The following is a 13,554-nucleotide window of genomic DNA, read 5'->3' on the forward strand; positions in this document are numbered from 1 at the left end:
GATGTAGTCTACTTAAGGCTCCTTCTCACTCGCTATGTTGGTTATTTTTTGTTCTCACTATAATTTAAGGGATATTTTTGTAATTTTATCATAATAGTTTTCTTACATTTTATGTTTCGTCAGAATTTTTGTTACCAATTATGTTCGAAAGTGTTATCTAATGGAGATAAAATGTCACACACATGATTGAAATTACTATTACTTTAGTGACATTTTACAGCTCGCTAATGAAGTTAAGAAAATATTTTGTGACGAAATTTTTGCCCCAAAAAGCAAATGCAACAAAGCTGCCGTGATGCTTTTACAGGAGTAGGCTTTAAAGGGGAAGTAAGAAACGGAAATATGTCATCTTGTTATCAATGTTATTTTTGCCCAATGAAATTTCTTTTATTTAACTTTAAAAATTTGGCGTCATTAAAGCATAGTGTAAAAAGTAATTTAATACCTTAAGTTAAAAGTGACTGGTTGCCTCAAATATTTTCTCCCGTGACGTAATTGACGTTTAGTGTCACATTTATTCTTGGGAATGAATATTACTGTAATAATACTGTCAATAGACGCTATTTTAGGGTCTTTAAAAATCTCTTCTTGTGTAATCTCCGTCTTAACGAAAAAAAATGTGCAATATTGACCGATGAATCTGTTGAAACCAATATGGCGCATTTCGGTCCTCTCTGTCCGATCAATGGTGTTGACCAGAGAACTTCAAGGCCGAGATGACGAGTGAGACCGGGCCTTAGGCCAGTGACGTAAGCGAGCCCCAGATGCAAGCGATACGCGGCGTGGACGTGGGACCCGCGGCCGGATGTCACGTGACCGGGCGCAGACGCGGCGTCTGTCGCAACGCCACGCCGGACCCGCGACCGCCGCGTGCCTGTTGCCTGTTGCCTGTTCCCAGCTGACGTGTGACGTGGGACTTATTCCTTTAGCAGCGCGCGGCTCTCGCTGGAAACTGACTGTTCCTGTACATATCGCACTGTGAAGCTGTCCCGGAACAACAAAAGTTATGTTGAATCAAGCATTTTACATTATAAAAATTTTTTTTAGAACTTTCAACTCTATGGGTCATCAATTTCAGAAACGCAATTTATTAAAAATGATCTTTTAATTATTATTTTGACTGCTACGTAACACACAGTTTTATAAAATCTCAAATTCGACTATTGATTTAGGTTTTAGAATCGTCTTGGTTATATTTTTACTGACTAAAATCATGTTTTATATGAATTTCTAATGAAAATAAAGAAACAATTTTTTTTATTTGATAACTCTGAATTAATCAATTTTGACGTGATAATGTCTTATAAATCGATGAACGCAGGCTGCACGCACGAAAAAGCATGACTCATTGTCACGTTCCACCTGAGCCGAGCGTGCAAGAACCGGCCAACCACCGTACGAGAAAATCTTCTATAATATCAAACAGGTTAAGGCGAGCTTTTTAAAAGCAGCAATTTAAAAAATATATATTTATTTATCCAATTTCGTCATTTAAAATTAACATTTTATTGACATTGATTTGATTTCAGTTTATTTCTATAACTAATTGTTCGTGATTATATCTAAATAAATTATTTAAATTAAATTACAAAAACTGTAAATAATATTTGAAAATCAAAAAGTATGCAATTTTTCATCAATGTTTTCTTATGACGTTATCACGTAAGATTATTGTCCGTAAACCGAATTTACAGACAACCCCCTTTTTAGCTATAATAATTACTTTTCCTTATTTATCAAAATTTTTGGATTGACTTGGTACGCATAATTAACCCCTTCCCATTTTTTGGGGCAATTTGATATTATTGTTACAACTGGGAAAAAACAGGTCCTTGGGTGGCCCAATTAATTAAATATAGTTTTATTTTTTAACTAATAATTACACTAGTTCTTAAATTACCACAATCAGAATGTCTGTCTACAAATTCATAACACGTGCATAAGTCCACTATATACTCTCCCACATGAAGTTCGGCTAGACAGTGGCTCTCTCTCCTGTTTCTTACCGCGCACCACGGTCTCAACGCTGCTTCGCACGACTCGCTCGTCTACCACACACACAACACCGTCCCGGATGCTTTGGTCCCCGAAGCTCCGATATTCCCACACGAAGTCCGTCTCTCGTCGATCACTATCGCTCGCCAAAAAGATCACTCACCCTCTACACTTCACTGCCCGAGTTTTCGCCGGTATCACCGCCAGCTTCGCGCACACACTGCGGTGTCGCCACCTGCCTCTGACTCTCTCTTTCTCTCTCTCTCTCTCTCTCTCTCTCTCTCTCTCTCTGCAACAGGTCGACGTATATATTTTATATACCTGCAGAGTATTGTCATGAAAGTGTCTTAGCCCTCCTAAGTATCGTGTCGACAGGAACCCCAACTTAACACTCGAAGCTGCTAAAAAAAAAATGGCGTTCTAGTTACGCCACTTCACGTGACGAGGCTCTGGGAACCAGCCGAACACTCTACCGAGAAGATCCGCTTCCGGACTCAATAGGAATACGTTTGGGAATATGGGGGGGGGGGGGAGGGGGAGGCGTATTGGGGTTGCGCTAATGCAAATTTGTTGTACCGGCGCAGCGGCCGCTCTAGGTTTGAAAAGGGGGGGGGGGGGGGGCTGTGATCCCTCAAGGCGGCGCGCCGAGCCAACCTCGTCTTTAGCAGTCTCTTAACTTTATTAACTTGTAATCGCACGTAGAACTGGTGATTTCGACACGGGGGTAATTTCAGATAGATTAATTCACAGTATTCCACGAAATTAGACATTGTGTACCCTTTCGGTTACAAAATTTAATGCCACATCTGTAGGCCTACTGCAAGTTATGGCTAAATACCTGACAAATTTGTGTATCTGCGGTTTCAGGTCAACGAGAAACTGAACTCAAACAAAATAAATTGAACAAATGTTAATTATTTTTGTAATTATGATGATTCCTTACCAGCGGATCACCCGCGGAGAAAACCCTTCATAGAATAGAGAGGGCAGTTCTGCAAAAGGTGCACAGGGTAGCAGAAACCAGATTGCATTTCCAGGCACGGCAGGACACTATCATTCGGTTCTTTTACCAGTTCTACGTGTTGCGTGATCAGTTGTACAGGGCGAGTAGGAATTAGACCGACCAACTTAAGCTGGGGGTTCATCGCGGTCAAATACAAGAATACTCCTAACGTATGCTCCGTGTGGTCATTTAAAAATATAAACTTGTAAGAAAAAGTATTTATTGACAGTTTCAGTTTACTACATACCTACTCTACATTTTCACACAATCGTCATTCAGTTCCAATCACTTTTAGTAACGCTGCACCAGTTTCCTTAATCCTTCTGCATAGAAGTTCGCCGGTTGGAAATGGAAGGACGCCTTAGCCATAGGCATCATGGACTTCGAATACGCAATGCGTGTAGCCTAAGTACAGGCGCCTAGTAAACATCTCCGGAAAACGTTTAAGCAATCTCCGTACTTTAGTCGAAATATGATGGCTACAATTTTTTGACGTGACAACGTCTAATAAATCGATGAACGCCGGCTGCACGCACGAAAAATGATGACTCATTGTCCCGTTACGATGTGTCCCGTTACGCTCATTTTACGCTTGCGCCGCATCTATCTCTCTTCCACTCGATTGGTACAACCATCGATTTGATTTTTTCGAGGCACATTAAACTTGAAACACTCCTATTCGTTTCCTACTTTTCATCGTCCTATCCTTAACAGAATAACACAGATTGGAAGAAGTTAAATAGCAAACATGTATAAAAGTTATAGTTCAAATAATCTCTTCGTTAAAGTAATAAACATATTTGAATTAATGAGTGCAAATAAAAGTAAATTTATCAATTAAATTGTACATTTCATTTCACTCCTTCTTTGTATCCATACAAAATAGTGATAATTCAATAAAAATTATTAAATTTTATTCATAAAACATTGCAATCATTTCATCAATGTTTTGTTATGACGTTGTCACAATTAAATATCGTCCGTAAACCGACGTTACACTACCAATTTTTTTTTACGAAAATGGTGTCATTTTGGTTGATTTCATGAAACGTGGGTCATCAGTTACATCAAAAATCGCAAAATTTACGATTTTCAACTGGCTTAGCTTGCAGGCGGCGAACTTCCATGCAGAAGGGTTGAAGAAACTGGTGCAGTGTTGTGAAAAGTGCTTGGAACTGAATGACGATTATGCGAAAGTGTAAAGTAGCTATGTAGTAAACTAAAACTGCCAATAAAAGCTTTTTTTTTTCTTACGAGTGTATTTTCTTTAATGACCGAACGGAGTTCACAAATATCACTCGTAACTTGAGCGCGCTTTAACAAGTGTGCGCACTTACGCCTGCATACACCAAATTACTTAGTGCTCGTCACTGCTGAGCTGTAGGTAAGCTGTGTAAGTGTTCTGGCTGTGTGCAGTCCCCAGCGGCGAGGTGGCTGCCAGAGTTCAAGCGAAATCCTCAGATCGCACGTGCTACATTGTGTTAACTGTGGTACGGAAAGAAAAATGTTAGGAGAAGATATTGCCTTACAAAATAAAGTGCGATGTGATTTATTCACTTTCGGTGTTAGATGACACGTGGGGTTTGTTCTGCATTCATGCTTTTATGCATGAAGTTCCCTCTGCTGCTGTTCTACTTGTATTATAAGTATTACTTCAAAATACCTTCATGGGCTCACGCAATACTGGTTTTAGTGCCCGACGCATACCTGCTAGGAATTACAGTTTTTTTTTCTATATTTGATACTAACATTTCTCGAAAACACTCTTGGTGGACTTTTTCGTTAGTTTCGACATCTGGATTTAAAATTCGCCTAAAAAAAAATTACATTATTCTTCCACGCCACAAAAGTGTATTGGAAATAATGATTTTAACCTAAATTATTTCAATGAAATTATATTACGACAGCGATACGTTTAACTGTGACTGTACAACTTTGTTCAGTTAAACATTATCCGGAAGCTAAGTTTTCCAAATTAAATACTTGCTCTGTTATTTTCAATAAACCAGTGGTTCAGATTCAAATTAAAAGGCTTGGGAATCTCTTTAGAACAATAATCCGATTATGCATTTTAACTTATTTGCTCGTGACGTACCTGCAGCCGAAGTCTGTCGATCGAATCCAGAATCACCCCCTTCTGTATTGTACCTCCAACACAGATAATTAATCGGTGTCTCAATATTTACAGTCTGAAAACATTTTAAGGTATGGAATTTTGGTATAGAAAACATTTTTTTATTTTTCTCTCTGAATTTTCGTAGTATTAAAAATTATAAATACCACTCTAATAACATAATTTTATCCTTAAAATCACCGCACTGCCGATAACCTGACTTGCTGATAAATATTTCTACACCGTGTAATGACTCCACAGGAAATTGCACGCAAACAATGAACGAAGTCTTTGAAAACACCAGCTGCTTGCTTAAACATTCCATAGATAACAACACACATCTTTTGGACTGGGTCACGACCTTCGCCCAATCATTGGAGCGAAGCAGTTTCGAGCCTACATTAGAATATTTTGTACATTTCAAGCCTAGCATATATTTTGTGGTACTAACAAAATAATGTTGAGTGTTCACGAGAAAGCTTATTAGCAGAGACCTGCAAATGGTCTAGCGTGGTAAGTCTGGTGAAATGGACCCCATAGCTAATATTTTAAGTACCGCATGTCGTGACACTGGCTTGCGATAAGAATAAGATACATTCTGTTTTTTGGAGCATGACTTTGAAATGACATCGAAATAATCAATAAAGTACGTGTAGGGTTGGTTTATTTTTCGAACGCATTGTTTTCAATAACTATTAGAGCTAGCAAAATTAACCCAACGGTATTCATTAAGAAATACTTCGGAGAAAAATTTATAATTTGTTTTTCAGTTTTTTACATACGCGATGAAGGAAAAAAAATATTTTTCCCTCTTGGTTCTAATGCATTTACCCCAACAAAATTTACTGACAGTATTGTAATTATATAACTTTCACTGCAATACATTTTACGAAAACCAAAGAGACGCTTTTTCAACTATAAATAAAATGCTATGGGTTCAAACAACTAAATAAAATATTTCTAACATTAAAAAAAACGTGGGTTTTCAATTTTTGATGCTTAATCGTTGAGGTTTTAATGTGATAAATATAGATAACATTATATTTGTATGAGTCATTTGCTTCTTTAATCGAACATTGTTATATTGGCGGTTGTTCCACATGTTTTGACTTGTACTCGGTTGCCACGAACTCGCAGACACTTCTGGTATTGTTTATTGCACCGTGCGCGCGATAAACGCGTTGCATCGTGTTTTCTGAGGAGTCGATGAAATGAACTCGCCTCTTGTCGTGTGTCAGTTTTTGTGGGATCGTGCGAACCCATGCTGTAGTGACGTAGGTTTCCAAGTAGTAATTAATATTGTTTGTGATATGTAGAAATTGTGACTAGTCAGCTCACAAAAATTGTGGAAATAAATAAAAATGATCAAATCTGAAGAAGAAGCAGGATTATACAGCATTTACACTGAAGATACAGCTTTGATCGACGACGTTTTGTGTGCAAATGTCGACTGCTTCGATAATATACCTACGCTTTAACCTCAACAGTTTGTACCTTGGTCTGAAGTGATGATATCGGAGTCGATATGAAGGTTTTCGAAATTGATGACACAAATTGGGCAGCTCCAACCCTAGTTGGAAGGGACCCGAGTGGAATTAATGTTCAGTCTTCAGGAACGGATGAATCTGAATATGGAGATGATAACTTCATCGGTAGTGTCGTCCAAATTGATGAGGACGTGCATAAAAATATGCGGTGTGTTATTTACACACATTAACATTGTTTTATATGTGGATGCAATGCAAAACTAATAATGCAAACCAGCAGGAATACTATCCATTTTTTTCCTCAAATTATGGCAGTGATGATTTTTGAAACAATCTGCGAAATATTATGCTATTTATCGCTATCACTGAAAAAGCTTCTCTTTAATTAAGTAAAACCTTTTGTAGTAAAATAACACACTATCAACAATATTGTATTTTTTTTTCTTCTTGGTGTAAGTGTACTGGAACCACGAGAAAAATTTCAAATATAAATAAATATATATATATATAAATTTTCTATACTATCAATCATGTAAAAATCTGTTATATATGTATATTCATTATTATCTAAGTTTTGCCTAATGAATTCCTCTTGGTGGGTTTTTTGTATGTTTTTTGTATGTTTTTTTTATAGAAATAAGTTTGAAAAATAAAACCGACACTACACATACTTTTTCGTTTATCTCAAAATCAGTTCAAGGTCAGGCAACAAAAAAAAAAAGGCATTTGTCGTTTTATCATGGCTTTTTAAAATAAAGATTCACACACAAAGCGCACCGCACTGGAACATATCCGTTACTCTCCGGTTCCACAAGCGTGTACGGTTGCAATTCCTTGCCATGTGTTCATTCGCCGCGGTCACATTTCGCTTTCTATCCAGGTCGCACGTGACTTGCTCAGCTGTATTTTTTTTATGGAGAGTGTTCGTTTACTTCCAGTCTTTCGGGACTTGATCCACTGCCAAGGGTCGAAAGGGTCGTTACCACAACGCCGAAATACCATAACGCCGAATGTCAAAATTGACCACAACGCCGACTGTACCACAACGCCGAATTACCACAACGCCGAATTACCACAACGCCAAATTACCACAACGCCAAATTACCACAACGCCGACATACCATAATGCCGAATGTCCAAATTGACCACAACGCCCACAGATAGAAAACTGCTGTGTACCACAACGCCGAAATAACAACTGAATGAATTTGTGTGTGTTTCTTAAATGTACCTTAATGCCGAAATACCACAATCAAACCTAACCTAACCTAACCTAACTTAACCTATCCTGACCTAGCCTAGCCTAACCTAACCTAGTCTAACCTAACCTAGTCTAACCTAACCTAACCTTTGTGGCAGTCCTGCAATGACATTTTTCGGCGTTAGTGTATTTCGGCGTTGTGGTGATTCGGCGTTGTGTGGTACACAGCAGTTTTCTAGCTGTCGGCGTTGTGGTCAATTCGCCATTTCGGCGTTGTGGTGCGTCCCCGGTCGAAATACTAGGCTGTGGCCAGGGTGGGATGGTCTCTCCTGTGCGAGCTGCGTGTTTTGCGGGGGGCGGGAGGGGGGTGGGCGCCCCGACCTGCTCGGTCATCAGGAGTCGCGGCCAGGTCAGGTCCGGCGACACTCCCCTCCCTTGCCTTCACGGCGTCGCAGCGCCCGCCAGGCGGCAGGCAGTCCGACCCGGAGGCCGAGATAACAGCCCAGGTACGTGGTCCCGACCTCGGGCAGCGGCGCCCCGGTCGATAAGCAAGCCTTTTTCTTTCCCTTCGGGCCCTTCGTCTCCCCGCAGCGCGCGCCGGTCCTGACCTTCCGCCGTCGGTGTCCGCTCCAGCTTTGAATATACATACTGTATAGAAATCGCCAGCCCAGGTTAAAATCTCTAATACGGTTTGAGGTAGTTGGTTAATTCACCGCCGCAATCGCCACCATCTCTAGGGCATCGACTTGTGGTGGTCCCTAGCGGACAAGTGTCGAACTCTTCAAACACCCCTTCCCCCTCCCGTTGAACGACCTTGAGCTGCAGCGAATGATAGGTTGGGGGTGCGGGGAATGACAGCGGGCGACAGTGCTGCGCTCTAACGTGTAAATACACGTACCTAAGACGATACAGGGCGTTACGGCAGCGCCCTGCAGTGGTGAAGTTCCCAAGCTGCTCATCATGCGCTTCTGAAAAACGTAGAGTAAATCCTATCCACTCGCGACTTCTATACAGTATATATATATTCAAAGGTTCCAGCGTCACGGGCCATTGTTCGCGACCAGTTCCACTGGTCTACGTCCGAAACTAGCCTGTGACTGGAGACCTGCAAAATTCGCGGATTCAATGACCACCAGGATAGACTCTACTACACTCTACACACTCGGGCAAATGCCACCTGTTCATTGGCTGCTGACTTGTGAGTCGCCTCGACTGAGTGTCTGTGATTCGACACTTCTATGAGTGAGGGTCTCTAATTGGCCCTCAGTCCTCCAGATTTTACAGTGAACCAGCGGTAGATGCAGCGCTAAGGTATATATTTTTTTTAATTTTAGCACATCACGAAATTAATCCGCGAATTTTGCAGCACTCTACCTATGTCTTATCTACGCAGCGTGAGGTCAGGGATGACCTCGTTCTGTGCGACGAGCCGCAACGAGAAACGAGGGGGAACGTGTTCGCTTCGGGCCTAGGACATGTCCGCATCTGCCCGGAGTGCTATTAGAGCTCGCCCCCCCCCCCCCCTCAACGGTGACGTCACAAGGGTGTTACGAACCGCACGTTTAGCACGCGGGCGTGCAAGTGTACGAATCTGTGTTCTCCTCGCGTCATTGTAGGTCATCCGAGCAAACGTTGCCATTTCGAAAAGTAGATAGCGTGTTAAAGACTATGAAATCATAATTTACATTATATATTTATAAGTTTAAGGTACTAAATAAAAAAACAGTTTATAAGAAATATTCCTTTAAATACACACGCGTAGACAAATTGTAACTTAACGGAACGAAGGTTTATCATTAAGTTGTCTTTATTAATCAAATGCAAAAATGTTATATTTTGAGCTAAAATTTTTGCAAGTATTAGTGGGCTAACTGATAGCATTTGTAGAAGTCACATCTACACATAGGTTCATCCAACTTGCTCTAGTACACCACAAAAGCTATTTAAGTATTTGAGGTATCACGTACATAACTATTGTGTACTTTAATTCGGACACGACTGTATAACGCTGTAGTGTATACAGGATGTTTTTTTGTTCTTAACAATACAAAATACGCCTTTGACAACTAGTTGCCAAGAAATAGTTTGTAATACCACAAGAGAAATATATTAAACTTGTACAACACATTGTTATGGTTAATTTTGCATGTATGAAATATATTTTGGAAACAAAACTGATTATTTCTTGTCATGCTTACGAATATTGGTGTATTTTTTATTTATTTTGTTTTATGTTTTATAAAGCGTTAATTTTTTTAATTATGGAAAAGATAATCGAATATTAAACAGTTTGACTTCATTTTGTTAATTATACTTATTATTGCGTGTAGTTAACACTGGAAAGCTATTCAGAGAACGTTTTACAATAAACCTCAACTAATGTGTGTACTGCGACAACACAAAGCATAAATAGCCGGCAAAGAATCCGAACCCAGTATTACTACGAACATTTTTTTTTTGTAAACGAAGTTGCTTACTTGGAAATGTTCAAATTTACAAATACCTGTAATTTTACATGATTATTTTAGTTCCATAAAAAAATTACAGTGTCGTTTTACACTGTGTATGTGACAGCTTTTTTTTTTTTTTTTTTTAGGTCTTTTAAGTATCTGCCCCCATTGGATTGCCGTGCTTGCTGATTTTAATTTTATTCAACCAGGAAAAAAAAACAAATACAGTACAACTCACGTGAATAAAGCCACAAAACAATATGGCAAATATCTATGAAACAATAAAATAATAATTTGCATCCATAGACAACGCGGAGGAAAATTACAGTAAAAGTAAACCAGTTTTAATTCCAAGGTACCAAATCAGTAGCGATGCTGTTAAATTTTTACGAATAGCGCAACGAGTCATTCCAAAGGTTTTTCTCATTGTTGGTCTAAAATAGAGAATGTCACCATGTCTCAAGATAAAATTTTAAAAATTACCTTACTTCGGAGAATTAAAAAAGAAATTTGAAAATTTTTGTTTATTTCCGTCGACTTCAAAATCACTAACCGTTGGCGTATATGTATTTTCGTCTTTACTGAACTCCACAATCTAACAAATATAATAAAATTCACATTCTAACAAACACGTGATAACACAAACAATTCTGTGAAAAGGTTGTAGCAGTCTGCAAGATTTGTGTTTGTATTTCATGCGCCGGTTTAAAACTCCGGAATGAAAAATAGGTTAAGTAATTTAAACAAAATTATTTTTCGAAAACGTTTCTAAAAACAATTTTAGCATTATTTTCTGGTAGCTGCTAACCACACAAAGAAAATATTGGAAACTATTGTTCATAGTTATATTGGATATATTTGTGGGAACCGAATATCATTTGTTTACTGCCGTTTAGAGTACTCGGTGTGGTTATCATAAAAAAAAATATGATTACGTACGTCAGTAAAAATAATAAAACCAAGTCTGACGTCATCCAGTTTACTGAACTGGTTGCTGGGAGCAAAGTTTTTCGTGCCACCGGAGTAAAGGCTATCGCTGGGAACGCGAACCAATCACAAGGCGCGTCCGTTAGGGCTTGGACGAAGTGCGCGATGGAAGCTGTTTTTCTGTTCATTGAGAACTTTGGTTTTCGCTTAGCACTGCGAGAACACGTGGCTGGAGGGGCGTGCGGAGTGTGAGGGGACGCGCGCTGCTTTAAAGTGAGACGCGATCATGTGTTCCGTTGCCGTTTCGGTGATCTCTTCAGTGCAGCAAGTGAGAGATCCGTGTCCACAGAGTGAAGTTGGCCTGCCGTGGGCAAACGGTTTCTTCAGTGGACTTCTTCGGGTGGACTTCTTTGCGAAGCGACACCGAAGGTAATGGCAGTTCGAACGTCACAATAATTTATTTACCGTAACAACAGCCCGACTGTCATTTATTGAGCAGCGGTCTGATTTGCAGATAAACTTATTCAACTGACAATTTTCGTTCAATTTTCAATTTCTCAAAGTTTCTCTTTCTTTGTTTGAACCCTGGAATGTATAATACGTCGACGAAAACATTTAAATGCTTTTGAATTCGGTTCCTATCGAAACTTGTTTGGGTTGCTAGTCAAAAAATATTTATTTTTAACAAAATATTAGCATTCAAAAACTGTATTGATTCGTCACAATGACTGTTGAAAGAAGTTGATTAAATTAAACTCTACCGTAGTCCTGGTAAATTCCTTGAAGTTATTCTTGATTTTGACACCCAACTTCAGCATCTGTGTCTGAAGCACATAAATGATATCAAAACCTCGGTTGATTCTTAGGGCCATAGGTGGTAGAAGTGTATATTAACACTTTCTTTTATTGTTCATAATTTCGTCTTAAAAACGCTTTTACAGTTTTTTTTATAATGCAACTCACATATTTATTCAAAATCTGAATATGTGTTCGTTTTTTATCACTATATACAGAAAAAAAAATGTATTTAGCTGAATAATTTTCTGTTTTGATTTAAGTGACACTTTGACTACATTAGTCAGGTATGCCATTATTGAAACAACTGAACCCCGTGTTTTATTTTAAGTTTCGTAATTGTGATTTTAGTTAGAACGTTGGTGTAGTATAGTTGATACTATAGTTTTATTTTTTAAACGTAGTTTTATGTATCCACGCTGACACAAGCTAAAAATTTATAGTGAACACTTGTATATTTTGGGCATTAATTGTGAAGACGTTTCGTTAAGTCATATATTATTACATAACTGTGCTATTTTTGCTTGGCGAAAACCACGAAATACAAAGACGAGCAAGCATTTAGTACTTCCTTAAAGAAAATTATCTTTGAAATGCTTACTAATGACAGTTTTTTTTTTTTGTAAAAACAAAACTGTATTCAGGCAACATTTTGCCGTTATTGTATCGCTTTAAGACATTAAAATATTCGATTTTCCCCAGCTAAAACAAAATTTTTATTTATTTCGTTATCAAATTGCAGATTAAATGGTTATTATTTTTAAAGCATAGAAAGTTTACACTACAATAACATAATTTTTGTAAATATCTCGTTCTTAAAATCATAAGTCGTTCTAACTTAGCACTCACTTACAACAAAAACTATATTTTGATAAATATTAGCAGCATTTAGAAAGCCGTGGAAATGTTTACAGCGATATACACTTTGTTTTAAGAAAACCTTAATAATACTCTCCACGTGAGAAAATGTTTTGTTTGAAAAAAAAAACATTTGTAGCAAAATGACATCCGATTTAATAACACTGTTCTAAGAGATGGCTTAACGTGAAGTTTCAAATTCATGGACAAACACACATTCAAAATAAATATAATTTTTAAATGCCTGTTATTCTAGAATAAACATAAGCAAACATGGGTATTTGATCCTCAAAATTGTAGCGTTAAGATAGTTTGCAGAACGAAGCAACTTCTCATTTTTTGGGATGAATATTTTTGAAACGGCCTAGCTATCTTCGGGCAAACATAGACTCTCTGTTACATAAAGGATTCATAAAGGATTACAAAAAGGAGCGAACGAGCTTCTTTCGTGGATCAGAGCCAGTAAGAAAATGCATAATGCAATCATAAATAAAGTTTATTAAAATATAACAAACATTCCGATTATCTTGCAGCAAATCACAATATCAAGTTATTATTAACATTTCCCAAATTTGAGCATAAGACTTGTCAAGTATATACATGTTGTTTTCGCGATAGTTTAAAATCCAAGCAATTTTTCTTTTGACCCACTTCTGCAACTAGCCCACAGGTAATTTAAGTTATGTGAGCCAATGAGAGAACCTCAGCAGACTTTGTATCAAATC

General features: G+C 38.2%; 1 protein-coding gene across 2 annotated transcripts in view; it reads left to right on the forward strand.

Annotated features, from left to right (window-relative positions):
• Positions 1 to 13,554, forward strand: part of LOC134529672 (facilitated trehalose transporter Tret1-like) — a 341,884-nt gene that overhangs the window by 221,202 nt on the left and 107,128 nt on the right. Inside the window, exon 1 of one of the 2 annotated variants that reach the window (XM_063364008.1) lies at positions 11,481 to 11,605. The exons of the other annotated variant lie outside the window; for it this stretch is intronic. The gene's annotated coding sequence lies outside the window, so the exon portion shown is untranslated. Of the gene's footprint in view, positions 1 to 11,480; positions 11,606 to 13,554 lie in introns of those variants that run through there. 2 annotated transcript variants of the gene reach the window in all.

This window comes from Bacillus rossius, chromosome 2 (assembly GCF_032445375.1).
Source record: "Bacillus rossius redtenbacheri isolate Brsri chromosome 2, Brsri_v3, whole genome shotgun sequence".
In the NCBI taxonomy this organism is placed as follows: Eukaryota; Metazoa; Arthropoda; class Insecta; order Phasmatodea; family Bacillidae; genus Bacillus; species Bacillus rossius.